Below are 26,829 nucleotides of genomic sequence, written 5' to 3'. Positions count from 1 at the left end.
TTGTTTTTCCATATGTTGTATTCCTTTCCATCAAAACAAGGTGGTTTGATATTGCTTTGCCCTTTAACCAGACCTTGAGTTAACATACTAGCCATAGATCTTTAACTTTGAAGTAAAACACTTCAACTTAAGTGAGTACACAAGCTCTGATACAAATTGTGAAAGTTAGTACGAGCACCTAAAGGGGGGTGAATATGTGTAAAAACAAATTTCCCCGAGAGAAGTGTGTAACTCTAATCAATAATAAATTATGAAAAGGAAATTAGACTCTTGTAAACAAATTGAGTTACGATCAAAGTAAAATAGCGTAGGGAAGAGAATAAGAACACATGGTTATAGTGGTTCGGCTTAATTCAAGCCTACGTCCACTCTTCTGCACTGATAGCCCACTAGTTGGATTTCACTATGAATTAAAAGAGTTGTTACAATAAAGCTCTTCCTTGATTCCACAGTGTAGAGACTCTACTACACTTTCTCAAGGTCTCACAAAGATATAAACTCTCTTTTGAGTACAAGATTTTGCTCAACAATTGAATTGACTGAGAACAAGGAGCTTTAGACTTTGGAATTCTTCTATTGTGCACACACTTGAACAATTGGAACGTCTTCCTTATATACTCCTTCATGCCATCACACCCATTGGCACTTACCAAAGGAGTTCTTCCAATCTACCCGTTGGACATAATCAATTAGGGAGATTTCGAGTTATTTAAGGAATATGACGATAGCCCACCAATCCTACTCGCCTATAGAATCAGGATCTAGGTTTCCATAAGTAGAACCTTCCAAGTATACTTTGCTAATCAACGGATCCAAAATCTCTGAATCAATCTCAATTTGAATAATGGATTCCGACATCCTGTATCCAACCAAGAGATCTTCTTCAGTCGATAGAATCAAATCTTCAACGAAATACTCAGTTCTGGATAAGCCTTCTTCGACAGTCTAGAAACTGTCAATGAGGATAGACTTTGGGTCTTGAGTCTGGCAGTCCAGAGGTCTTTAGACTTTGATGGAAGAGTCTGCAACTCTTCAGACTAGACTGATGGAAACGTTTTGTCAACTTCAAAACACTCAAGGAAGTTTTCTCCAACAGTAGTTTCCCGAAGACATCAGCGCTTATATACTTAGGGTAATTATATGTTGAAATTATATTCATGAAAATCTCACTTCTTGTGCTGGTTTTTGGTACATGGCATCATGTCTTGTCATTTCCTTTACTACCAGTCAATAACTAGTTACTATGGATAATATACCAAAGACATCACACTCTACGTTTCTTAGGTACCACTTTCAAAGGATGGAGCTTCCTTAGTGTTATTCCGACCCACTCTCTCATGTCTAGGGTCTTCGGAGTCAAACCACCACCCAGTTCCTAATTGAAATGGTAAAGCAACGTTGCAAGACCCAGATGAAGCACCCTATGCGCCAATGAAAGTCCGACGCACATTCTTCTACCTGATCGAAATGGAATTAGCTCGATGTTTTGACCCTTGAAGTCAGTGTTAGATCCTAGGAACCTCTCTGGTTTGAACGCCAATGCGTCCTCCCTGGCATCCGGGTCTCTTCCAATTCCCCACGCATTCACCAAAACCTGTGTATCTTTGGGTATATCAAATCCCATGAATCTGGTTTCCCTTAAAGCATGCGGGTTTATTTCACCAAAGCTTGCAAAAACGGTATTTTTTCCGTGTTATTTTCTTCGAGCTTTCTGGTCAACCCCACAACCTGGCAATCTCATCTTTGGCCTTTTTCATGGACTCGGGTTGGCGGAGTAGCTCCGCCATCGCCCACTCGATGGTGCTGCTTGTAGTCTTTGATCCAGCGAAAAACATTTCCTACACCATCAAAGACACCCATTTAATATAGACGATCCCAAGTTCTCTAAAGCTCTCTCTCGACATGCAGAGTTCATATCTACCATTAATGGTAGTTCTCATCTCAAACCCCACTGGTAATCCACAACCCTACTGATAATCCCCCTGCTGTAGATGGATTGAACCCAGCTACCGATGGCTCTGACCCAGCAATTGACTGCTCTTTCAGTCCTTCTTTTCTTCATCTCCTTCGCATTTCTGGTTCCAACCCTCGTTCAGTCTGATTCTCAATTTTAGACTCAATTACACCAACGATGCCAATTTTCCTTGAATTATCCACCATCTTCTGTTCTCCTCCCTAAATCTTCCCCATTTTCCTCTCCTTATACAGTTTTTTCGCCATCGCCCCAGCATGTCCGAATCCTTTCTGACCTAATTCAGCCGTTACCTTGGGGATTTACTTATGGATTCCCATCATCAGGAAGAGGAATCGTGAGTGGCTGCCCTCAGTCACAGAATGGGTCGTTTGTGGTCTGACTATGATATTGAGGTCTGGGACGAATCACCTCCGATGGAACAGCTACAAGAGTGCCGAAATGTGTTTGTAGGTACAATTCTTTCAAATCTTTCTATCAATCTTCAAGCTCTTCAAAATACTCTGAGGCGAGTTTGGTGGATAGAACAAGTTGAAATTACCCAACGTGAAGCTGGGCTTTATGTCGCAACTTTCAAATTAGAAATTGATAAACAGAGAGTATTAGAGGGTGGTCCATGGAACTTTGCTGGTCATTTGGTAATACTTAAGGCTTGGAGACCAAATACACCTTTACATTGCTATGATTTTACTACTTGTGCATTTTGAGTACAAGTTTTTGGACTACCCCTTGAGTGGTGTTCAGACCAAATGCTTTGTAAAGCGGTAAAGAGTGTAAACAAAGTATTGGAGGTGAAAATTGATAAAAAAGGAGGGAACTACTATCAGAGCTGGCTATGTTCGGATAGAACCTTATCTAGGTCAACCATTGAAAATAGGATTGTTAATTCGAATAGCTGGTAAGGCTATCTAGCTTGATTTTTGTTATAAGCGACTTTCTCATTTTTGCTACTCCTGTGGTTGACTAGGACACTATGCTACTTATTATCAAGAAATCCCATTCAATGAATTGAAATTGACAGGCAAAGAGAAAATGTCATTTGGACAATGGTTAAGAGCAGAGGTCAAGGAACATAGTCCCTATTGGCTTATCTTTTATGGGATGAATGCTAATTCTGAAGACACTAAAGAAGTGATACCTGAAACTCCTCCTTCAGTGACCACAAAACTACCAGCGTTACCTCCCATAGAAGTTACAATAGTGGAACATCAATCAAGACCCGACATGTTATACTCTCACTCCTCAGTGCATCAACAACATAACCTGTGCCTTTGTCCTGAAGGCCAAAAGTCTGCGATTCCCTCAACTAGCGCTATTATACCTACTGCACAAAAGATGAAAGGAGTAAAAGAAGTCCCACTAACTATTAAGGACAGGGACACAGATTATCAGCATTATCACAGCTCGGTAATTCAATCTAATGCGGCTGCTCTGCTTCAGCCACTCCTTCAAGCAAGTACTTTGCCGGTGACTTCCATAAACGCAGCACTACCTCCTGCACCTATACAACAGCAAGGCAATCAGAATTAGATTATGGAGGATGTATCAAAAAAGAAACAAAAGTATACTCGATTATCGACCAAGGCAAGGATTGCAAAGAAACTAAAAAGGCAAATTCCCCATGACTCGCGTATTCCCTTATTTGAAGGTCTTGATGAAAATTTACTTATGGAAACTCATGTTATTTCGGCTGAAGATGACGGTAAGTGGGTTGAGGTGGCTTTCCCTAAAATGCCACCGATTGCAAAATGAAGCTACTCAGTTGGAATTGTTAGGGACTGGGCCTTCCCCCTCACAGTTCAAGCCCTTAGGGTCCTTGTGGTCAAAGAGAAGCCTAACCTGGGTTTTTTGATGGAGACGAAGAACGTAGAGGCTATACTAACTAGACTTCAGCATAGACTTAACTTCCTAAACTCACACTTGATTAATCCTATAGGACTCGCTGGAGGACTGGCTATGTTTTGGCAGTCTCATATTTCCCTACAAGTGGAAGACTCAACTCAGCACTTTTTTTATACTATATGTACGAATTCAAGGAAAGGTATAACGATGAAGTTAACTTGCTTACATGCACCGGTGTTGTTTCAATCTCGCCAACTGTTCTAGACAACTCTTTGCCAAATTGCATCCATCAACTCTTTACCTTGGGTTTGTGCTGGAGACTTTAATGAGATTATCTCTCAATAGGAGAAAGTGGGTAAACGAATAACAGACTCACATCAAATACATTCATTTAGAGAAGTATTACATGATTGTTCACTCATGGATCTTGATAGTAAATGTTGTGCTTTTACCTAGATGAATAATTGTCAGGGTGATAACTTGGTAAAATAATGGTTAGATAGGGTGCTATGTGATCTGAATTGGCGACTAACTTTCCCTGAAGCTGAGGTTTTTGCATTACCTGCTGTGGGCTCCGACAATAGCCCTCTGCTATTAAATACAGAAGCCAAACAAAGCAAAAGATGTAAACCTTTTCTGTTTGAGGCCTATTGGATAGAGCACTAGGATTGTAGCAGCACAATAGCCACTTCATGGGCCTTGGCTATGACAATTGGGCGCAATCTGCCACACAAACTTCGGCTGGTCAGCTTAGCTCTAAATAAATGGAGTCGATGTAAGTTTTCTAATGCCAAATCACAGATCTCAGATTTGCAACAGTAATTACAATTTCTAACTAATCAGACAAGCGGTCCATATGACAGAGATTTAGCCGCAAATTTAAAGCAAGAACTACAAGCGGCATGGTAGCAAGAGGAGCAGTATTGGGCGATGCGTTCTAGAATAAAATGGCTAAAGTGGGGCGACAAAAATACCAAATTCTTTCATGCAACTACTATTAAGCGACGACAAAGGAACAAGATTAGTATGTTACTAGATCACAACCAAGAATGGGTTAGAGATGATCACACTGTCAAGGATATGACTATGGCTTTATATTCAAAACTTTATAGGTCAGCAGGACACCGAGACTATGGCCCCATCCTGGATCAATGTTCGAGTGTTGTTACACCTGAAATGAATGTCAAATTAGTTGCTGCAATCACATCGAAGAGATAGAAAAGCTACTTTTCAGTTAGGTAAAACTCAAGCACTAGGCCCCGATGGATTAAACGGTCTCTTCTACCAAACTCACTGGGATATCCTAAAGGAAGAGCTTATTCTTTCCGTCTAGAAGTTTTTTCAAACAGGAGTTATGCCCGTCGATCTAAACAAGACCATTATCTCTTTGATCCCAAAAGTCCCTAACTCGTAAAGCCTGGACCAATATAGGCCCATAAGCCTGTGTAACTATTCTTACAAAATAAATCCAAAGTCCTTGCTAACAGACTCAAATCCCTCCTACCTGACTTGATTTCTACCGAACAAAGTGCTTTTGTGAGTGGTCGCCAAATCTAGGACAACATATTAATAGTTCAGGAAGTGCTACACCAACTGAAGACTCGGAATAGGAAGCAGAATTTTCAGGCAATTTTAAAAATGGACATGCAAAAAGCTTATGACAAAGTGGAATGGGACTTCTTGAAAGACTATTTTCTCAGACTAGGTTTCCATCCCATTTGGGTGCAGTGGGTGATGCATTGTATAACGACAATATCTATATCTATCAAGTTTAATGGAGATCAACTTAACTACTTCCATCCTACGCGTTGCCTTCAACAAGGTGATCCTCTTTCCCCTTACCTATTCATACTAATGGCGAATCTTTTGTCAACTTTAATACATCAAGCCATTGATATGGGTCATCTTAAGGGAATCCAATTGAATAGATGGTGTCCTACCTTATCTCATTTATTTTTCGCAAATGATGCAATCTTTTTCTTAGACGGGAAAGTTATGGAATGTCAAAATCTAGCTAACATTTTGAACCAATATTGCTTAGCTACTGGTTAGGCAGTCAATCGGAATAAATCAAACATCTTCTTCAGTAAATTCTGTCCTACTACACTTAAGGACAATCTAGCACACCAATTTCGAATTCCTGTGCTTCATAAGACTGGAAAATACCTAGGTATCCCGTCAAATTGGGGTTGTTCTAAGCGAGATATGTTTGCATGGATTTTGGGAAGAGTGAACTCAAAATCATATGGATGGAAAGAAAATTGGTATCGAAAGGTGGAAAAGAGGTCCTTATCAAGAGTGTCGTTCAAGCTATCCCTCAATACACCATGTCCATCTTTAAGATTCTGTGTCTCTTTGTCGGTCTATTGAGCAAAAGATAGCGAGATTTTGGTGGCAATCTGACGGTACAAAGAAGGGTATTCATTGGAGAAATTGGGAGTCACTAAAGTACATAAAGGAGTATGGTTGTTTTGGATTCCGAGATCTAATTGCTTTCAATAAAGCAATACTTGGTAAACAGGCCTGGAGACTAATCAAGTATCCTTTATCCCTATGGAGTAAGCTATTCAAAGGTCTTTATTTCCACTCACAAGATTTTAGTTGTGCAGCCAAAGGTAACCGCCCTTCCTGGGGTTGGCAGAGCTTACTAATAGGGAGGGACTCAATTTTACCAAAGCTACAGTGGTCGGTGGGGGATGGAACAAAGATTTGAATTCGTGAAGATCGATGGCTACCTAGGGGAACTCTCGGTGGACCTGCAAATAGTAATGAGCTACGAAGGGTAGCTGATTTGATGTTGCCGGATCACAATCGGTGGAATGTTCCTCTACTTCAATAGTTATTTGATGTTGAGGTTACCAAAGAAGTTCTTAACATTCCAGTCAGATCTAATTGTACAAAAGATCAGCTAATTTGGATAGCTACTCCTCTTGGTCAGTATTATGTGAAGAGTGCATATCATTCAATCAAATACTCAGCCCCTCTCACAATAGATCATAATGTATCATCTTCCATTCAGCCATCTCAGCCAATTTGGAAGAGTATTTGAAATCTTAAAACTGTCCCCAAAATTAGACTTTTCTTTTGGTCTATTTGTCAGAATGCTCTGCCTACCAAAGCCAATCTTTATGACAAACATATCAGTTCATAACCCCCCAAATGCATATTATGTACATAGGAAGTCCCTGAATTGATCGAGCATATTTTTCTACTATGCCCGTGGACTAACTCGGTCTGGTCTCACCCTAAGATTGATATCATTATACTACAAACAAATTCACAATGCATTGTAGATTGGATTGTAGACAAATTTCAACATAAACAGCTCTTACTTAGTATGGATGTTGTCGCTGCACTCCTCTGGCAAATATGGAAGGCGCAAAATGGGTTTATCTTTAGTGGTCAGAAGCCCGATCCTTCTTTTGTGGTCGAAGCTGCTTTCGCTAAGTTTCGATTAGCCCGATTAAACCGGCATACCTCCTCTACCGCGACAACCTCAGGAATCAATCTTTCCGATCCATGCTCTCTGTGGCAACCCCCTGATCCAGGGGTGCTGAAGATCAATATTGATGGGGCTTTTCAGATTGCAGATACCACATGATCCATAGCTTACATTTGTAGAAATCATATAGGTAAAATGTGAGAGTACTAGTATGAACAAAATAAAGGAGTTAGGGAAGAGAATAAGAACACAAGATTTATAGTGGTTCGGCTTAATCCAAGCCTACGTCCACTCTCCCACGATAACAGCCTTCTTGGCTGGATTCCAATATGCAATCAACAAGAGATTACAACTTCGAGTGCAAACACTTAGTAGTAGATCACACTATCTCACTAAGTCACTCTTTTGGTATTTCTCTCACGATTACAAACGTTTAAGCTCTCAAGAGACAAGTATATGATCGAAAGTCGCTCAGACTTTGGAATTATAAATTCTACGCTCCGTCTCTTACTTGCTCATCGGTCCTTCATCTCCTTAAATACTCCTCCACTTCCAAACTACCCGTTGGACAATATCCCGGAGAATCGTCTTCCAATATACCCATTGGACAGCTCGTATCTAGAAGATTTGGTAGCCGTTGAGTGACAAAGGTAGAATCCCAAATTAATTCCGATCGCCCATACAAACGGAATCTTGGTTTCCATAAGTAAAGCTTCTTCGTATAGAAAGTTCTTGTCTTCAAGATCCAATCGTCAATCAATTAGATCAAATCAATCAAATCAATCTTGATGTGGAATCCAAACTAGTTCACTAGCCGTTATATGATTGGGCTTGAGTTATGTTTCATCGAATCTGGATGTAAAGTCTGAAAGCAATAGACTTTACAATGCGAGTCTCGTAGACTTTACAATCTGGTCCGAACATATCCGCTTCGAACAGATTTAGCTTTAAGGTCTCGAACACCGCTCGAATAAGTTTAGCTCCAACATAGAGTCTCGTCTTCGGTTCGGCTTCAGCATAGAGTCTGTCTTCTAGTTCATCATTCACGTTCAGTCTGGAATATGTCAGAATGAGCAGACTTCTGATGTAGAACAAACTTTGACACTAAAGTCTGGCAGTCTTCAGACTTTGACACAGAGGTCTGGAAATCTTCAGAATATACTTTGGACATGTGTTACGTTCAGTCTTCTGGTCGTCTTCACACTTTGACAATATCCTTTACATGTTGTATCATCTGCATGGTCTATTACTTAACCATTAAACATGTTAGTAGCCTTTGATTTATTTTGTCATCTTCAAAACATCATAAGGGATTTCCCTAACAAAATGGTGGAAGGATATAGCTATCGAGTTACTGCTACCTCAGCTTTGCAGGTTGAACTCTTCGCACTCAACTCATCGCTGCACCATCTTTTGCGGCTCGACAAATCTAGTGATCCGCTGATTGTTGAATCGGATTGCCTTACAATGGTCGAAGCAATTACAGATCCTCAAACGACGCCATGGGAGGTTCGGTCTATGTTTGCTGAAGCGACTACTCTCCACCCCTGTTTCTCTTGACTCCAAATTAGGTTTTGTTGTCGTTTAGCCAACTCTATCACAGATTGGGCTGCCAGGGCCCAGTTGCGCGGGTCTTTACCTTCTTCTTGGCCTACTTTCCCCCCACCTATTTTGTTAGATCTACTTATATGAGATGCTAGGGAAGCGGGATGCAATGTTTCTATAAATTGAATGAAGGTTTCCATTCAAAAAAAAAAAACACCCATTTAATATACTATAATGTCTAGCTAGAATATCACTAATATTGAATCTTGTGCCATCATTAAAAAATTCTATCTCGCTTGAAAATCACTCTCTTGAATCGTCGGGTTAATAGTAAAAGTTCTCGTGCTTCACCTGATAAAAAATCCCAATCAAACATAGCAATTTCTATGCTTCGAATTGACAAACAAATGTTAAGAGCGCCGACAGATTCACAAAAGAATTACTCATTTTGTGTTCCAATTTGAATAAGATTGTTGATCTCAATCCAACCTCTTCTATAGGCTTAAGACTTGTTTACTAAGGTCCAATGATACCTTCCACAATTGAAATAGCATTTTCAACAACTACTTACTATTTATGAAAACCTTTAACACTTTGAGTTTTTAGAGAACATTGCATAACAAAAAGTTGATACTGGTATATAGATTTTTTTTATTCTATCCTGGTTTGGCCAATTCCCACTCATTTTATAATAACTAGCTCGAATGCTCTAGGAAAACACCAGATTGATTTATGGTTTATTTAAGGGTTGCGCTATTTCCACCCCTCATATAACTAACTCCACCCTATTTTTCATTAAAAAAGCAAAATTGCCCTCAATCATTAAATTGCAATTTAAAGTGGTAGACCCAAATTTATCCACTTTCCTTCTTTTTCCTTCTTATTCTATTATTATTTAGAATCTACACCATAATTAAACTTTCACATGTTTTGTGTTTATTTAATATGGCTAGAATGTGTATATTGGAGGCATTTTGTTTTCTTTTTATTTTTAAATTTTACTTTTGCAGAATAAGTTATGTTGAAAAGAAAAATTTCCAAGAAACCTGATTCTTTTTTACATTGTTGAGCAAAGTAATGGATTAATTGTCATATAGAATCTAGAGATTAGTATAGACAACTTTTCTAACAATCTCATCTTCATAAACTTTTATTTTTGTTATGTATATCACCATCAAACCTTTTCTTATTAGGTCTTTTTTTTTTTTTTTTCAGAAACACTTCATGGATGATATTAATTTTCGTTATTCCCATTTGATGAGATTTCACTTGAATTTTTAAAAAGACATTTCTCATTTAATAAGAATTGTGATTTAATTACATTTTACCTGTCACGCCCCGATCCTCGGGCACGCACACATCCTTCATTCTTGGTCGATTTTATAATGCGATATCCCAGGACTAGTATCGCCGACCCTTTCATTTATTAAGCACATGCGGAAGCAGTTAAAATCCCCAGACAATAAAACGATGGGATAGAAAAGCAGGGCCATATTTTTCATATTGAAATTTATAACCAAACTTTTATACAAAACACAAATCACTTCATAACTATTCACATCAAAATGAATTCTCAAAAGAAGATAGACTCTCAGCCCATCCAGGCCATACTCAAGGCCCCTCTCGGGATTATCTTCTTCTTCCAAAATCCTTCTACTCAAGGTTTCACCTCCGAGTTCTCCTTCTCAGATTCCTCCTCAGCTCCTCAACGGGGTCCTGAAATGGTTTTCCCCAAACTGGGATGAGACTACGTCTCAGCGAGTTCTACCCCACTAAGCCCGATTAGTAAACTATTATACTAAAGGCTGCCTAAACACGCACAGGGCAGAGGACTTACCTTGGCCTCAGATCTCACCTGCAAGTCAGTACAATTCATAATAGGCACCCAAGCAATCATATCACCGATCGAAGCATCGATCAAATCGACCTAGTCGATTATATTCCAACAAGACCACTCACGGTCATTTCCATTCAGTCAATCGATTCACAACATCAAATCCAAGCATCGACCTAGTCGATTACATGTCAAACAAATCACTCTCCACAGAGGAGTATCTAAAAGCGAGGCCACGTGCATTCTCTAGGACGACATTCCAAGTCTCCGAGTCCACGTGTCTCGAACCTTGGGCCCACGTGCATTCTCTCAGGCGACCTTTTCGCCAAAGTGATGCATCAAGTCACCGAGACCACGTGCCCTTTTAGATGCCCGGGCCCACGTGCATTCTCTCAGGTGCATTTCACCAAAGCGATGCATCAATTCGCCGAGACCACGTGCCCTTTTAGATGCCATTCCGGAATGCTGGACCCACGTGCATTCTCTAAGGTGCATCTCACCAAAGCGATGCATCAATTCGCCGAGACCACGTGTCCTTTTAGATGCCAAATCCTGTCACCGAGCCACGTGCATTCTCCGGGACGACATACCGAGTCTCCGAGCCACGTGCATTCTCTCGGGCGACCTTTTCGCCAAGGTGACATATTCAACCACTGAACTCACGTGCATTTTCCAGGTGACATTCCAATTCACCGAGCCACGTGTCCTCTTTGCAGTGGTTACCAGTTCACTTTCGATATCGACAACCAATGCCCAACGATTTCTCAATCAAATAAATAAATCAACTCAACAAAACATTATAAATGCTGAATAAACATACTTGGCCATTCACCAATCGATACTCAATCAAATAATTAAATTAACTCAACAAAGCATTATAAATGCTGAATGAACATACTTGGCCATTCACCAATCGATAATTCAATCTCAATCGATTCCAATCAATTTAGGGTAAATCCCTAAAATATCACAATTTACTCAATTCCATACAACGTGGAGCTCAAATAAATAAACGGACTGCGCCACGACGATCAGCACGAGATTTCGGTCGTCGGCCATCAAAATCTTAATTTCTAAAAAATAATTAATTAATTTATTAATTTCGAAAATTAATAATTAATTACAAAAAATCAATTTAGCTCAAAATAAAGCCCGATTACATAAACGGACTTCACCACGGTCATCAGCATAATTTTCCGGTTCCAGGCCATCTCAGTTGAAATTTCGGAAAATAAATAATTATTTAATGAAATTCCGAAAATTAATAATTAAATACTAAAAATCCACTTAGGCCCGAAAAAGCCTAATTGGAGCCCACTAAGGGTCGGGAAAAATCCCGAGGCACTTCCAATAATTAGTAGACCACGTCTACTTGCTAATTACACAATCAATTTATCTAAATCGCATCACAATTGACTAATAATTGCTAATTTATTCTAATCTAACAACCTAAACATAATTAATTAAATCTAAACCAACCTTAAGCATAATTAGCCAACTAATCCAAGATTAGTGAGATTACTCACCAAATCACGCGCAAGTCGGATCAATCCGACGGCGGCGACGCGAGGAACGATACTTCCCAAGGCGATTCACGGATCCGGGGCCCGGAAACGGCCCAAAACGGGCCCGAACCAGCTGGAAACCCATTTCGTGGGTTTCTGCCCTTGGCTGGTCGGAGCAGATCCGACGGCCAAAACGGCGAGGGAAGGCCGGCGGAGGACGAGGGGAACGCCGGGGAGGTCCGGCGGAGCTGGACGGTGGCCGGAGGTGGCCGGACGGTGGCTGGTCGGTGCGGAACAGGGGCGAACAGCAGCTGGGTTGGCTGGATCGCGCGGAGGAGGAGCGGCAGCGAGCGACGGACGGCGGGACGGCGACGGGCGCACGGGGCGGCGCGGGCGGTGTGCGGCGGGACGAGCGGCGACGGCGAGGGGGAGAGCTGTCTCCGGGCTTTGCAGTTCGCACGCGAAGAAAAGAAGGAGAAGATAAGAGCCGGTTCTGTCGTGAGGGGGAAGAAAGAAGAGAGAGGAGAGAGAAGGATAAGCATTGACTGGTCAAAGAAAGAGAGAAAGAGGGAATGGGCGGTGGGGAATTCGCACGAGGGGGAAAGGGAGAAAGAGAAAGAAAAAAGGGGGAGAGAGAGAAAAAGAAAAACAAAAATGCATAATGCCTTTATGCAATTTTCCTTTTCTCTTTTCCTTTTCCTTTCTATTTTCTTTTGGTCTTCGATTTTTCCTCCGATAATTTCTTTCTTGAAATTTCGGACTCGGCAATAAATTGATAGACGATGAGACGGTCCTAAAAATGAATTGTGACACGCTCGAATATTCGATTCCCGAAACCAATTTAAATTTCATGGTTAGAATCAATCAAACGCGATTTTAGTCCAATCCAACCAATTGAGTAGCTTTTAGGGATTTTACCGCGGATACATCCCTTAACGGCTTCACCCAATAGGTTAGTTAACTCGTGAGTGATCAGCTCAGAGAAAAAGGACCATAGGCACGTTGACGACATGCCCATTTCACTTTATCGAAACGGGGTCGAATTTCAGGATGTCACATTACCTTTTAAAATTTTTACATTGGAGAACGTAATTATGATTTTACTTCAAAAATTATTTGTAGGTTTTTTTTTTTCGTCGATCATCCCATTATATGTATATGTGAACAAATTGATAAGAAATGATTTAATGGTGACACGCACAACAAATTTTTTAGACAACATTGAAACAAATTTGATTTAATGAAAATTTTCTTTATGAGTTTCTACATAAGTAAATTGTACTATTAAAGCAAAAACATAGTGCCTTTAACACACATGGGATATCCACAATATTATGATAAATAGATCCTAATAGAAGAAGAAAAACTTGAAAAGGAAGGAAAGTTAATAAGTTTGAGCCACCACTTTAAATTGCAATCAAATGATTAAGAACCATTTTATCTTTTTTGGAGAAGAGGATGGATGTAGTCATATAAGGGGCGAAAATAGTGCCATCCTCATTTTAATATTAACTACTAAAATTTGTCTTTGACGCATGATGTGATCTTTTGTTTAAATGTCAATTAATTTTACCACGCCGCTTAATAAACCAAAACGAAACATATTAAATATTGATAATGATGAAGTGAAAACATAGTGCCTTTAATATACATGGGACATCCACAGCAAACCAAAATGAAAAATGTTAAATCTTGATTATGATAAATGGTTCCTACATAGGAGAAGAAAAAACTAGAAAAAGAAAGAAAGTAAATAAGTTTGAGCCACCACTTTAAATAGCAATTGAATGACTTAGATAAATTTCGCCTTTTTGGTGAAAAGTGGTTGGATTTAGTCAAATAAGGGTGGAAATATTGTCTCCCTTATTTTAATATTAACTAGTAAAACTTGTCCTTGATCCTACTTGTTTAAATGTCAATTAAGTTTACTGCACAACTTAATAAACCGAATTTGACCTAATATCTCTAAGATGGTAATATATGATCATGCCTTTTTGGCCGTGTTAGACGTGGAAGGGAGGAGCAAACTCACCGGAATGATTATGTTTACGTTCTGGGAAGAAATTTTCCGAGGGCCTTCTTTTCCATCGCCCTCATAATCCAATACCGCATCCAAGAAGTCATTTGTCGTTCTCATCTCTCCCCTTAGCTTTCGCTCCTCCAACCTCTCTTTACAAAACCTTCAGCAATCTTCATGGCTCGACCCATTTCCTTCGCCATGCTTGCCTTGATCCCCTGCGGGTCCAACCATATCAACCATGGCATGAAGTCGGCTACGTTAGGCTTGCCGCCCCACTCCATGACCCGGTTCATGGCATCGTAGAACTCGGGCCCTTCCTTTGATTCTGGGTCCAATAGATCTCGCGAGAGAACCATGTTGCCCACCACATTAAATGTCAGGAGAAAGAGGAATTGGGATAAGTCGATTCCTTGCACTCCATAAAATGAAACTTTTTTCGATTAATTATAATAAGAGACTGTATAGCAGCGCGTAACATATTAGACATGAAAAAAAATTATAGCTCCAAGTTGTGCAAATAGTTAAAAATAGGGATATAGTCAAATCGACCTCTAAGTAATTCATGAGCTCTACTTGACTTACTATGAATGACGCGATTGAGGTTTCGGGAGAAATTTTTACCCGCGGATTAGACCCAAAGCTTTTTCCAAAGGTTCCACTTCACTTTAAATTAAAGGATAGTGGGGAGAGAAGCGTACAAGAAAGCCCCTACTCCTAACATGCAGAGTTCTACCAATTGTTTATTTCGCAATGGCTTGAAAGAATCCGACGAAGAACCCCTTGCTTGATAGGGCTTGAGGTTAGAAATCCAAGATGAAATCTCGATGAAATCTCGATGCATCGGATGTGGAAAGTGGCCTATTAACTACCAATGTTCAACACGAAAGGTCGAATTTTTAAGCTCAAGTCAAACTTAATAAAGTGCTTGCTAAGCTTGGTTTCGACTCTGCTTCACTAACAAAACTAAATTAGCATCTAAACTCTTAAAACTTCAAGCTGACTTCTACAAATAAAATTAAGTGGAAAGTTTACTTATGCATGCTTTTTGAAATTTATAGAGATGTACATGATACATGCAACGGAAGATATATAACCTTGGTCGTAGCCGAGAGCCGTCAACCACGAATGCCATGTCGTGGCCCTTGAAGAACTCTGCGGCGGCCTGAGCTGATTGGATCGCCATGGTGTTCACAGAACCGAGCTTCAACCACGTGACAGGCCCGTGCTCGGCTCGGAAGCTGTGGAGGTTCTGGTTCGGCATGATCCCGAGGTCGAGGATGTCGCCGATCATGGGCCACGCTGGGGGCTGAGGGGGAAGCTTGGTGCGCTTCCAACGATTGAGAAGGAAAAATAGAAGTGCCGGGAGGAGGAGGCCGAGCCGAAAGGGTGAAGTAGGGCAGTACTCCATTGGCCAAGCTTTCAGCTATTGCTCACCCTGCACCTATGCGATTATTGCGTGGAAAACAGGATATAAATATACACTCTTATCCTCTTCACTTCACGAGAAACCAACCCAAAACAATAAAGAAAAAGAAATATATGCCGTCCACATTATAAAAAGGAAAAAAAGAAGAAGATATCTTTTGGCTATGAAATGGAGTAAACGTGCTGGTCATGTTGATTCTCGTACATCCATTTCATCGAATTAGGTAAAATTAGATTCTTCGTTTTGATAATTTCAATATTGGTCCAACAACTTATGCGAATTATCCAATCAAATCTTGTACTAAGTTATGCAACTGAGTCTTATAACTTAAGTTTGGTATTCAATGTAATCTCTGGCTACCAAAGATCGAAAATTCCTGTCAAAATTATGATGTATTGTTCTATCTTGAATTTCATGGACTGCTTTATCAACTTATTTGTCCTAAAAAATCAAATAATTATGCACTTACTTTTGCCTTAGTAAGATGGCATGTCATTTTTTTAAAATTACTATATAACTAATTCGATCATCAATTTGGTTGAAATTTCTGATCTTCCCTATCCAAGGGTCTACTTCATGTTGAAACATGATTTTCACCGATGAAATAATCATGTATTTTCAAAGAAAATTATTTCAGCAATCAAATTCACCAATGAGGACGGCGTTTGATTGTTGATATAAAAATAATCATTTTATATGATCTTGCATTCATTTTTCTTGCCACGTCCCTTATGCATGTTTAAGCTAGAGGCATGATAGTTCATTAATAGTTAGGTTTCAAAATGAGTAAGTCATCCATTTATCTTATGAAGATTAGGGATCTCCGACAATCTTCAACTAGGGACAATGTCTCATGAGAACCTCAGGCCGATGGCTATTATTTTGATTGACAGCGACTCTATGGTTCTTACTTGGACTCAATTTTCTTCTCGATAATTTTGAACTGGCTTCTCCTGATCAATTAAAGACCCAAACAAGCTCAAAAGATTGCAAGCATCGAGATGAGCGTTTTCGAGTCTCTTTTCTAATGATATAGTTCATGGACTAATTCTAAGTGTAGTTTCCTTAATTTGTATTTTTCTAAGAAACATCGGCTGATCCTGTACTGGGCCGCCTAAATGTTAAAGTGGATTTCACAATAGCTGTTCGGCCTAAAATTTTTACGCAAGTTACGTCGGCCTGTTGACTAACTCTCTTTAACATTTCAGCTCAATTGAATAAACAAGGAGCGTGTACCGTTTCCGCACGATTGCGCGGTCTGCCCGTGTCTGATCCGAGAAACTCACTTTCCCTTTTTTATTTTTTATTTTTTTTAATTCCCGTTGCCATCTTCTAATTGCCCATAATTAAGCCCCTAAGCCAGCCACCATCTAATCCCAACTGGACTAGAAGCAAACAAGAATTGAACTAGAGAATTAAAGAACCAAACTAGCCGTTCGTGTACATTTTTCTAATTGTACGTGTACATTTTTCTTCCCCACAATACAGAGAATATCAATGATTTTTACACTAAAAAAGAGTTGTATGTTGGCAACTCTTCACTTTAATTCATCCCCACACCAGATTATTCCTGGAGGGTCATTGAATATGTATAACCTTCGCAATTATATGGACACACAAAATTTTTCATAGAAAATAAAATGAGAAATGAGAAATGAGAAATAGTAAATGACACAAGAAATGGACGTCGTTCGATACAAATGTTGAAACTTGTATTAGTAAAAAGAGTAAGCTGTTAATGACCTACTAGTTAATTGGAGAGCACACTGTTACAATCGATGACACACTTTAATTTCGAGTCCCATAATTACACCAAATACCCACGGTGTTTATGGAACAAATTTCGTAATATACACCAAAGAGAGAATCCCTTTCGGTCAGATAAATGGAAGAAAAAGAAAAGACAAAAAAAAAAAAAAAAACGACCAAGGGGCCACCAGAACCAATGATTACACTTTCTTTTGTTTTGTATTTGCTTCTCGTGTTGACAAGATTTTCCAACAAGCTCCCTATTTCTACTAAATCATGAGCTCCTCTTCTATAAAATTATACTACTAGAAGAAGGCTCTTCATTAGATGTTGCTGCTGCTTGTGAAGAGAATTCAACGAAAGAAGACAACAAACTTCATGTGTAGCGGTTGAACACGCACGTAAGGAATCTATTGCAGGTTCGAACCAAATCGAAGTAGTTGAATTTCATTAATTCGATCGGACTTGCTTTGGACCGTGTTAATTAACTGGTTCAAACTCAAGGCCTTATTTTAATGTAAACAGAACTAGAAAAGGGCGGTCAGAGCAGGAAGTGGGACTGGTTTCAGCAAAGGAAGAGGACCGGTTTTGCTGAAAATTTGCTGGGATCAAAGCTGGAATGGGCCCACTGTAGGCAGCCTGTTGGGTCTGAAATGAGCTGCGTATGAGGCCATTTGACAGCTGCTATTCGTGACCACAAAGGACTCAATAATGACTTGACATTGTATTTGATATTTTCTCAACAACCCTAGGAATAGGCTCCGCTGAATTGTCTGGAAATGGCAGAGCTGAACGTGCTGGAAAAAAAGAGAGAAAAGAACAGAGGATAATGAACGCAAAACTATTAAGAGACTGTAATATTTTTCCTTCTTCACAGTAAAACATTATTGAAAGGACGGGCATCGATCACGTGTGACCTTCAAAAGGGAATTTTCTTTTTCTTTCTTTAAGAGTTTGTGGAAAAAGAAATTAGGAAAGATTCTAAATAAAGGTATCAAAAGAATCTTATTGCAAATATGTGCCTCAATAAAGGTATCAAATGAATCTTATTGCAAATATGTGCCTAAAAAAAGACATGACATCGTTGCTAGTCAACGGCATTTCCCCCTCTATTATTATTATTATTTTGTTTTTTTTCCTTTTTCTTATTTTTTTTCCTTTTCATCAGTGGCTAGTCTTAAGGCCACCGATGATATGTGGAGAGGACCAGGTGAGGGTCGCCCTCACCTTACTCAGGCAAGGCCACCCTCGAAAGCCACAGGCTAAGACTCGATTTTGTGTAAAAATTGAGTTTTTCCACTAACTCCATTTAATTTAACTAACAAAAAGACCTAACTTTTTAGATATTTTATCTCCTACACTTAGTATCCTACGTACATTAAGATTAACTAAACCGCTAAAACGATATCGTTTTAACTGAATCCTAATTTTTACACAAAATCTTAATTAAATTAAGTTAAAAAAATCCAAAAAATTTTCCATAAAAAGACAAACTCAAAAAAGAAAAAGAAAACGCAAAAACATATAAAATAAAGAAACATACAAAAAAAAAAACCCATGATCATCGACCTAGGTGAGCATTGTTTCAAGGTAGAATCTGGAACTTGAAAATCAGACTGATAAGAACTTATAGATTCCAAGGTTGAATGTATGCAAGATAGGTTATAGGCTTTCAAAAATGAGGAACTTGTTTTGATGACAAGGTTTTAGGTTCTTGATTAGAGGAACCTAGAACCTAAAACCTAAAACCTAGAATCTAGAATGAGTTATAATATTTTTCTTAGTCCATATCTAAAAGTGCTAGTACGAACATCTAGAGGGGGTGAATAGGTGTTCAAAAGAAATCTTGACAAATAAATGCGAAATAAAATCAGTCGCGGGTAAAGTCTTAATAAGGATTACAGTTTGACTAAACGAGCCACAAGACTTCTAGTAGATGTTCGGAATCTGTTATGCGATGTAACAGACTTCTAAAATAACCTGTAAGTATGCAACATATTTAAATAAGAAGAGTTAAGGAAAGAGAATGTTGTACACAAAATTTATAGTGGTTCAGCTTAAATCAAGTCTACATCCACTCTCTCATGCTAACAGCCTTCTGGCTGGATTTCACTATGCAATCAACAAGAGATTACAACTTTGAGTGCAAACACTTAGTGGTAGATCACACTATCTCATTAAGTCACTCTTTTGGTATTTCTCTCACGATCATAAACGTTTAAGCTCACCAAAGATAAGTGTATGATCGAAGTTCCCTTAGATTTTGGAATTATAAATTCTACACTCCGTTTCTTTCTTGCTCATATCCTTAATCTCCTTAAATACTCCCCACCTTCCAAATTAGCCGTTGCACGGTATCCAAAAGATCGTCTTCCAATCTACCCATTTGATCTATCTAGAAGATTTGGTAGCCGTTGAGTGACAAAAGTATAATCCCAATTTGATTATGATGGCCTATACAAATAGAATCTTGGTTTCCATAAGTAGAGCTTCTCCATTTTAGAAAGTTCTTGTCTTTAATATCCAATTGTCAATAAATTAGATTGAATCAATCAAATTTATCTTGATATAGAATCCAAACTAGATCACTAGCCGTTATATGTTTGGGGCTTGTGTTACGTTTTGTCAAGTTGTCTCATTCTGGACATGCTTCGTTATGAATTTGTTAGGTTCTGAACTAGTGTCTCATTCTATATGTAAAGTCTAAGAGTGTTCGTCGGGAAGTAAAGTCCGAGTGTCTTTCGTCGAAGTAGAGTCCGTGTATCTTCCGTCTGAAGTAAACTTTACAATCTAGACGTAAGTTTGAACATATTATGCTTTTAAACATATTTAGCCTTAAGGTCTGGATACAGTCTGAATAAGTTGAGCTGAAGCATTGAATTTGTCTTCTGGTTCTTTCAAGTATAAACTTCGACAATATCATTTACATGTTCTATCATTTGCATAATCTATTACTCAACCATTAAACACGTTAATAGCCTTTAATTTATTTTGTCATTTTCAAAATATCATAAGGGATTTCCCTAACAATATTTTCATGTGATTCTGTGATAATCCATGTCATTCAATGATGAATGTATAATCTAGAAGCACTAATCTAAGCTTTCAATTTATGACTAAAACTTTTACTTTATTAACGTCCATATTTTTCGTGTGTTTGAATATAAGTTATAAAGTAAATTATAATAGTAAGTGGTGATCATTAAATGTTTAATTCATTGCAATTGGTCAATTGATAATATAGGTGGAACTCCGGGTAGACCCTAGAACCGACTTTAGAACTTATGATAGGGTAAGTTCCAAGTTCTAGGATATGCAGGGTAAGTTTCATGTTCCAAAAATAAAGAATGTGTTCCAATGGGTAAGTTTTAAGTCTCAAGTGGAACATGTATGAAACCCGAAATCGCTTACCCCTAGGCGATAGGGCGTTGAGGTTGCGGTGCACCTCGATGAGGGTCGCAACCCTTGCCAACCAAAGGTAAGGGCCCACACTGCATGTATTTTTTTTTTTTTTTTTTTGAAAAGCTTTTAGATTAATTTTTAATCTAATTTAATTAAAATTTGGGTTAAAATTGTCTTTGGACAAAAATGTCCCTTTCCATCTAGAATATTCAACCAGATGGCGAGTTTAGACTTTTATTTGAAACTCCTATGGCAATTTCAGGTCTTTTTTTTTTTTTTGAAAAAAAGATCCACTTTGAATCATTTTTGAGAAATTGTTAGAACCTTGGATCCTTATTTGAAAATTTTCCAAGAAATTTGGATTATGGGACCAAGGACAGACCTAGTTCCTCCAAAATTGGACTAGGATAGGCCAGGTTGGGCTAGTCCAAGGTTAGTCTAGGGTCAACCCTAGACCAATGCTTGGCCTTACTATCACGTGTTAGAAAGTAGAACAATCAAATAAAACCAACGAAAGTAATATCCTCCAGCATTACACAAAGGAAATCAAATGAGTCATATTCAAGCCCAATGAAGTCAGATGATTTAGTGCAAAATACTTGTACATTACACAGTAAGATTTTATTAAATTGGTAAATTTACAAGTGGGCGAAGAATTGCCAACTATTGAAGGAATTTAACGATGAAAAATAAATAGTAAATTATCAACTTGTTTGGATGTTTGGCATTATAGCAAAATCTTACCTTGGTAACATATAAAGAGATTCAGCAATTTGTATACAATTACCGTCATGCACTTCAGATGACTAATGTTTGGCAAATTTTTTTAAATGAACGTCTAAAGTGAGGTTATTTTTCCAAAAGATGGCCTAAGGTGGACATTATTTGAAATAGAGGTCTGAAGTTGCCAAATTAGTCTCAAATGAAGACTTGAGCTTGTTGGTTGGCCAAATTTTTGCTAGTTGGCAAGTACTTGATTTTTATTTTTTTTTGGGTGGTCAGAAGGGTACCCTTCTAGTAGAGGAAATCACGTTGATTTTTTTCCTTTGGCCCAGAGGGTGGCTAGTCAATTTGGCAACACATGCAGTTTTTGTCCTCCAAATCCCCCTCCATGAGCATCTCACTTTTGTACTTAAGAGTCGAATTGGAGTTTCACCATCTTCTTTAGATTCCACTGCTATGCTACTGGAAGTCGGTGATGCACTAGCAATCACATTATTGGGTTCAGCATTGTGTTTGAATCCATTAACAGGATTCTAATTTGGATGGGGATCAAAGTCAATCCATGTCAACCTTCGATCCATTCAAGGAACTGGTATTGTTCATGGTCTGTGATTCAAGACTCTATTATGGACTAGTGTCTATGGACCAAGTTGATCACAATCATCCATTTATTGGACTTGTGTAGAACTAACTTTAGGGCAATTTTTTTTTTTCGACAAGTAAAGTTTTATCGTTGGCTTAAAAGGCAAGTGAGCTACTTGCTACATGCTTAAGTCATACAATTTAAACAAGAACCAAATGCTTACATAAAAACTTGTAATTGCCCAAAGATATTTGGGGAAAATTACCAAAAAAATCATAATATATTGTACTTTTTCTAATTCAATCATAAACTTTTTAATTGTGTCAATTAAGTCCTAAAGTTTTTCAAGTTTCACTAATTTAGTCCATCTAGCATTTTGATCGAAAATTATCAAAGTAAATGACATCATACTTTTTTAGTATTTTAATATTTTTGAATTTATAATATTAAATATTTTTAAATTTCTCTTCTTCATCCTTTTTCTTCTTTTTTTTTTTCCGTTTTCTTCCTTTGCCAAGCCTTGGTGATGGCTGATGATTGGCCATAGGTTATGACTGACAAGGGTTGCCCTTGCTATCCTTAGGGAGGTCACCCTTGTTGCCCTTGAGTAAGGCTTGTCCAAACTAGATTTGATAGGGTTGAGCTTTGCCTCGAAGCTGGCTAGGTTGGCCCTTGCTAGCCTTTAGGGATGGTTGGCCTCGCCATCTTTGGGCAAGCCTCGCCCGAGACCAACCCTTGTGAAGGTTAACGAGGTTGCGCCTTACCCTCGCTAGATTGGGCAAAGTTGAGCCTCGCGTGAAGCTATGACTTGCCGAATTTGGCGAGGCGGCAAGATCCTCCCTTGCTAGGTCTTGGTGAGGGTAACCATCATTGGTTGTAGCCTATGGTTGGTCAGTAGTCATTCCCAAGGCTCAACAACCATCAGAGAAAGAAAAGAAAAGAAAAAGTATTCAAAATAAAATAAAAATATTAAAAATATTCCACGTTTGCGCTAGTTGCACCATATAGGATGCCTGACATTTATGTTAGTGATTTTTACCAAAATTGATCATATGAGCTCAATTGGAAAAATGTGAAAATGTTTAGGACTAACTTGTATAATAAAAAGGTTTATTATTAAGGGTGTGTTTGTTTCATTGAAAGTATTTTACCAGAAAGTGTTTTCTGGATTTTCAGCCGTTTGGTTCTCTAAAACAGATTTGGTCAATGGAAAATACTTTTTGGTCAACAAAAATATTATATATTATTTTAGGAAAACGAATTCCTCTGCCTCAAAAGGTGAAAACACTGTCCCTTTTCATCTTTTTCTCTCTTACCTTTCACTTTTCCTCTCTAGATTTTTCTAAGGTACGGACTCCGCCAATCAGCTCACTGAAGCGAAAGCGAGAGTGCGGAGATGTCGGCGGCGAGCATTGCCGCGCTCCGGCGAGATGAGGAGCTGAAGCTTTTCGATGATGTGAGGGTCAGCGTTAAGGGCCTCGTCGACTCCGACATCTCCCGGATCCCATCATTCTTCGTCCACGCCCCTCGGGAGGCCACAGTCGATGCTGTCGACCTCGCGATCCCCATCATCGACCTCGCGGTCATTGTCGACGGCGGCGGTGGCGACGGGGATCTCTGGTGAAGGGTCGCGGAGGAAATCTAGAGCGTGTGGAAGAGCTGGGGGTTGTTCCATGCAATGAACCACAAGATTCTAGAGGGCATGCTGGAGGAGATGATTGGAGGGGTGTCACGCCCTGAACCTCAAGCGCGCGCACATCCCTCGATGGTTGATCAAATTGCAACGTCTCGAGACGCATTGCCTACCCATTCATTTTATTGTACATGCGGAAGTGAAATAAAAACCTCTGACAACAAATAACATGGGATAGAAAAGCAGGATAACAATTTCACAAACAAACATGCATTCATAAACACATTAGGTTTATATACAAAGCTAGTCTATCTACAAAAGATTGGCTCTAAAAAAGAAGCTGTTCTACGACCTACTAGTTGGACACATTTGCCGATCCTTCGGACTCAATCTTTGCAGACTTCAGGGGCTTCGGGTCCTCCATAACCCCATTAGGAGGGTCAGCTGCACCCTTGCCTAGAGCGGTGTCAACCACAGCAACGGGGACATCAAAACCCCAAATAGGACATTCCTTATACCAATTGAGCCCATGGTGATGCCACACCCTAAATCGATGAGGTACCCTTTAAGGTAGGCCCTCATCGACCCAAATAGTGGTCATCACGAGTTCAAAGACCCAGCGACTCCCGAGGATCGGGACATCTATGCTCCACTCAGTTACTCCCCGAGGCCGACCAAAATGTTTCGAAGGGACCGTCATCTAAAGACCTGAAAAGATTAAGCTCACGACGGGGTGAGACAATGTTTCGGCAAGTTCACCCTCTAAACCCCTATTAGGAAGGAAATATGCTTAGAGGCAGTCTATATGTGACATCTTGAATTTCAGGTTTTATTTTCAATTGAATGAATTGGGTTTTTCATTGACACGTCTATAGTTCTATTCTTTGAGCTTATCACTCATGAGATAACTAGTCTAAAAAGTGAAGCCGTTAAGGGATTTTAACGCAATAAACTTGAGAATTCTACTAGGAATCGACTGCTCGACCGTGCTAGTTTGCAAAGATCATTACAACACAATCAAAAATCGATTAGAGATCAAAGATAGGTCAATTCGACTAAGATATATGATCAAAGTGTGGGTGATTCCACCATATTGCAAAATTCTTGTCCATCGACATTAGACCAATTTTTTGTCGCTTTGGTATCCTATGTCCGCATTTGAAATCTCGAGATTTTCACGACTACCGAGAGTTGCCAATGTGTCAAAGATGTGCAATGTGGCTAAAAAATAATTGACCACGGGTCAATTGCACTAAAAATTTATAAAAGTTACTCGGTAGGTTATGTTATGCTAAAATCGCGCTAGATTGAAATTAACCACAAATTTGAACCTAATTTCAGAAATTGAAAGTTCTATCATGTCATAATTCATTTTGGGAACGTCAACTCATCCTCCGAAGATTTTTCTGCAAATCGAGATTTTTGGTAAAAATTCAAAATATGGCCGTTTTTTTATCAGAAAATTCAAGGGGACCTTTTTTTATCATGTTTTTGGAATGCAAGTTGGTTTTATTGGCAAGGAAAATGTCAATTTGGTCAAGAGCACCTTGATGGAATTTATGGGGACCGAATTGGATCCAATAGAGGATAAATTTGGTTCAATTTGGCACCAAATTCGTATGTTATGGCCTCCACCACCTTTGGACCACTTCATTGGCTTGCAAGGAAGTTTTGGGCTGCCAAGAGGCTGTGGAAGATAGCCAAGGGCTGGTGGGGCCTCTTAAAGGGACAAGAGGATAGAATGGAGGCTTGATGGACCCTCCGAGTGGCTGATGTCCCCTTTCTTTTTAGCACAGCCCACTTTCTCCATTTTTAGTCCACCTTGAAGCTCTAAAGAACTTGAAAACTCGAGCCAACCACCCCCTGCTGTTGCAGGCCACCGCTAGACCATCTGTTGTCGCCGCTCGTCGCTCGCACCCGTCGTGCCCTCGTGCGAGCCCATGCTAGTCTGCCGTCCATCCCGCCTATTCTATTGCCATTCCACCTATCCTGAGCCATCCCTGGTCACCGTCGAAGCCCTAGCTGTCACCCGAGCTCGCCTTCGCCACTGTGAAGCCCCGCTGGACCGTCACCATCTCTCCTTGTGGCTCTTGGCTACTCGAGCAGCTTCTCGCCCCATCAACTAAAACCGAAGGCCAGCAAGCTTCCGTGGACTTCAAGGCCTGTTTTAGGACACTTCCTGTGCCTCGTCGGGTGTTGCCATTTCGAAGTTTGTCGCTCGTCTCCGCGTTGCCATCATTGTGGACTCACCGGATCGCAAAACCGATGAGTTTACTCGCTAAACTCTACTTAGAGAATTAATGATCTTAAGGGTTGATTAGTTTAGGATAAGTATGGTTCATGTGGTTAGTTAGAATGGATTAGCAATTTAAATATTCGTCTATGCATGTTAGATGGTTATAACAGCTTAATTAGAGACTAGATAGATCGTATTATTTATGTAGATTGGTTCGGAAATTTTCCGGGCCTGTCTTGGTGTTTAATTAGGCTTTTTCGGTCTAAGTTCCTATTTATTGTATTTAATTGTATTTATTTAATTATTTATTATTTTCTGGAAATTATATCGAGATAGCCGGTGACTGGAGTTTCGTGCTGATTACAATGGTATGCTTGGTTTATTTAATTGAGTGCTAATTTGTGCAAATTGTGTGGAAATTGTAAATTTGGGTATTTATCCCAAAATTGAGTAATTTTGGTATTTAATTAGAAAATATCGGGCGTTGGTTTATAACGCCAAAAATGTATTTATGGCTCAGCCAACCGTGTACCCACACACGATTATCTTTATCGGGTATTTTCAACTCGGTGTTTTGTTAGCTTATGAGACCATTTAGTATCAGCTTTGCGAGCATATTTATTGTCAGCTTATGAGAGTCCCTTTTGCACGTCAACTTGTGAGAGGAGTATACTATATCAGCTTATGAGCTCGATATGTCAGCTTGTGAGAGCAGTATACCTTATCAGCTTGTGTGAGTTAATATCGTTTTATTAACTTGTGGGAGCACGATCTATATATATATATATATATATATTAGCTTGTGTGAGCTAAGATCGTTTTATCAACTTGTGGAAGCATGATTTATATTTATTAGCTTGAGCGAGCTATTATCTATCTATATTAGCTTGTGAAAGCTATGGCCATATATTGCAGCT

At 39.3% G+C, this 26,829-nt stretch overlaps 1 pseudogene; it reads right to left on the bottom strand.

The window, feature by feature from the left end:
- Positions 1-1,264: 1,264 nt before the first annotated feature.
- LOC120290549 lies at positions 1,265-15,568 on the bottom strand (annotated as a pseudogene).
- Between the last annotated feature and the right edge of the window lie 11,261 nt (positions 15,569-26,829).

This window comes from Eucalyptus grandis, chromosome 2 (genome assembly GCF_016545825.1).
Source record: "Eucalyptus grandis isolate ANBG69807.140 chromosome 2, ASM1654582v1, whole genome shotgun sequence".
In the NCBI taxonomy this organism is placed as follows: Eukaryota; Viridiplantae; Streptophyta; class Magnoliopsida; order Myrtales; family Myrtaceae; genus Eucalyptus; species Eucalyptus grandis.
This window is presented reverse-complemented; position numbering and strand designations above follow the sequence as displayed.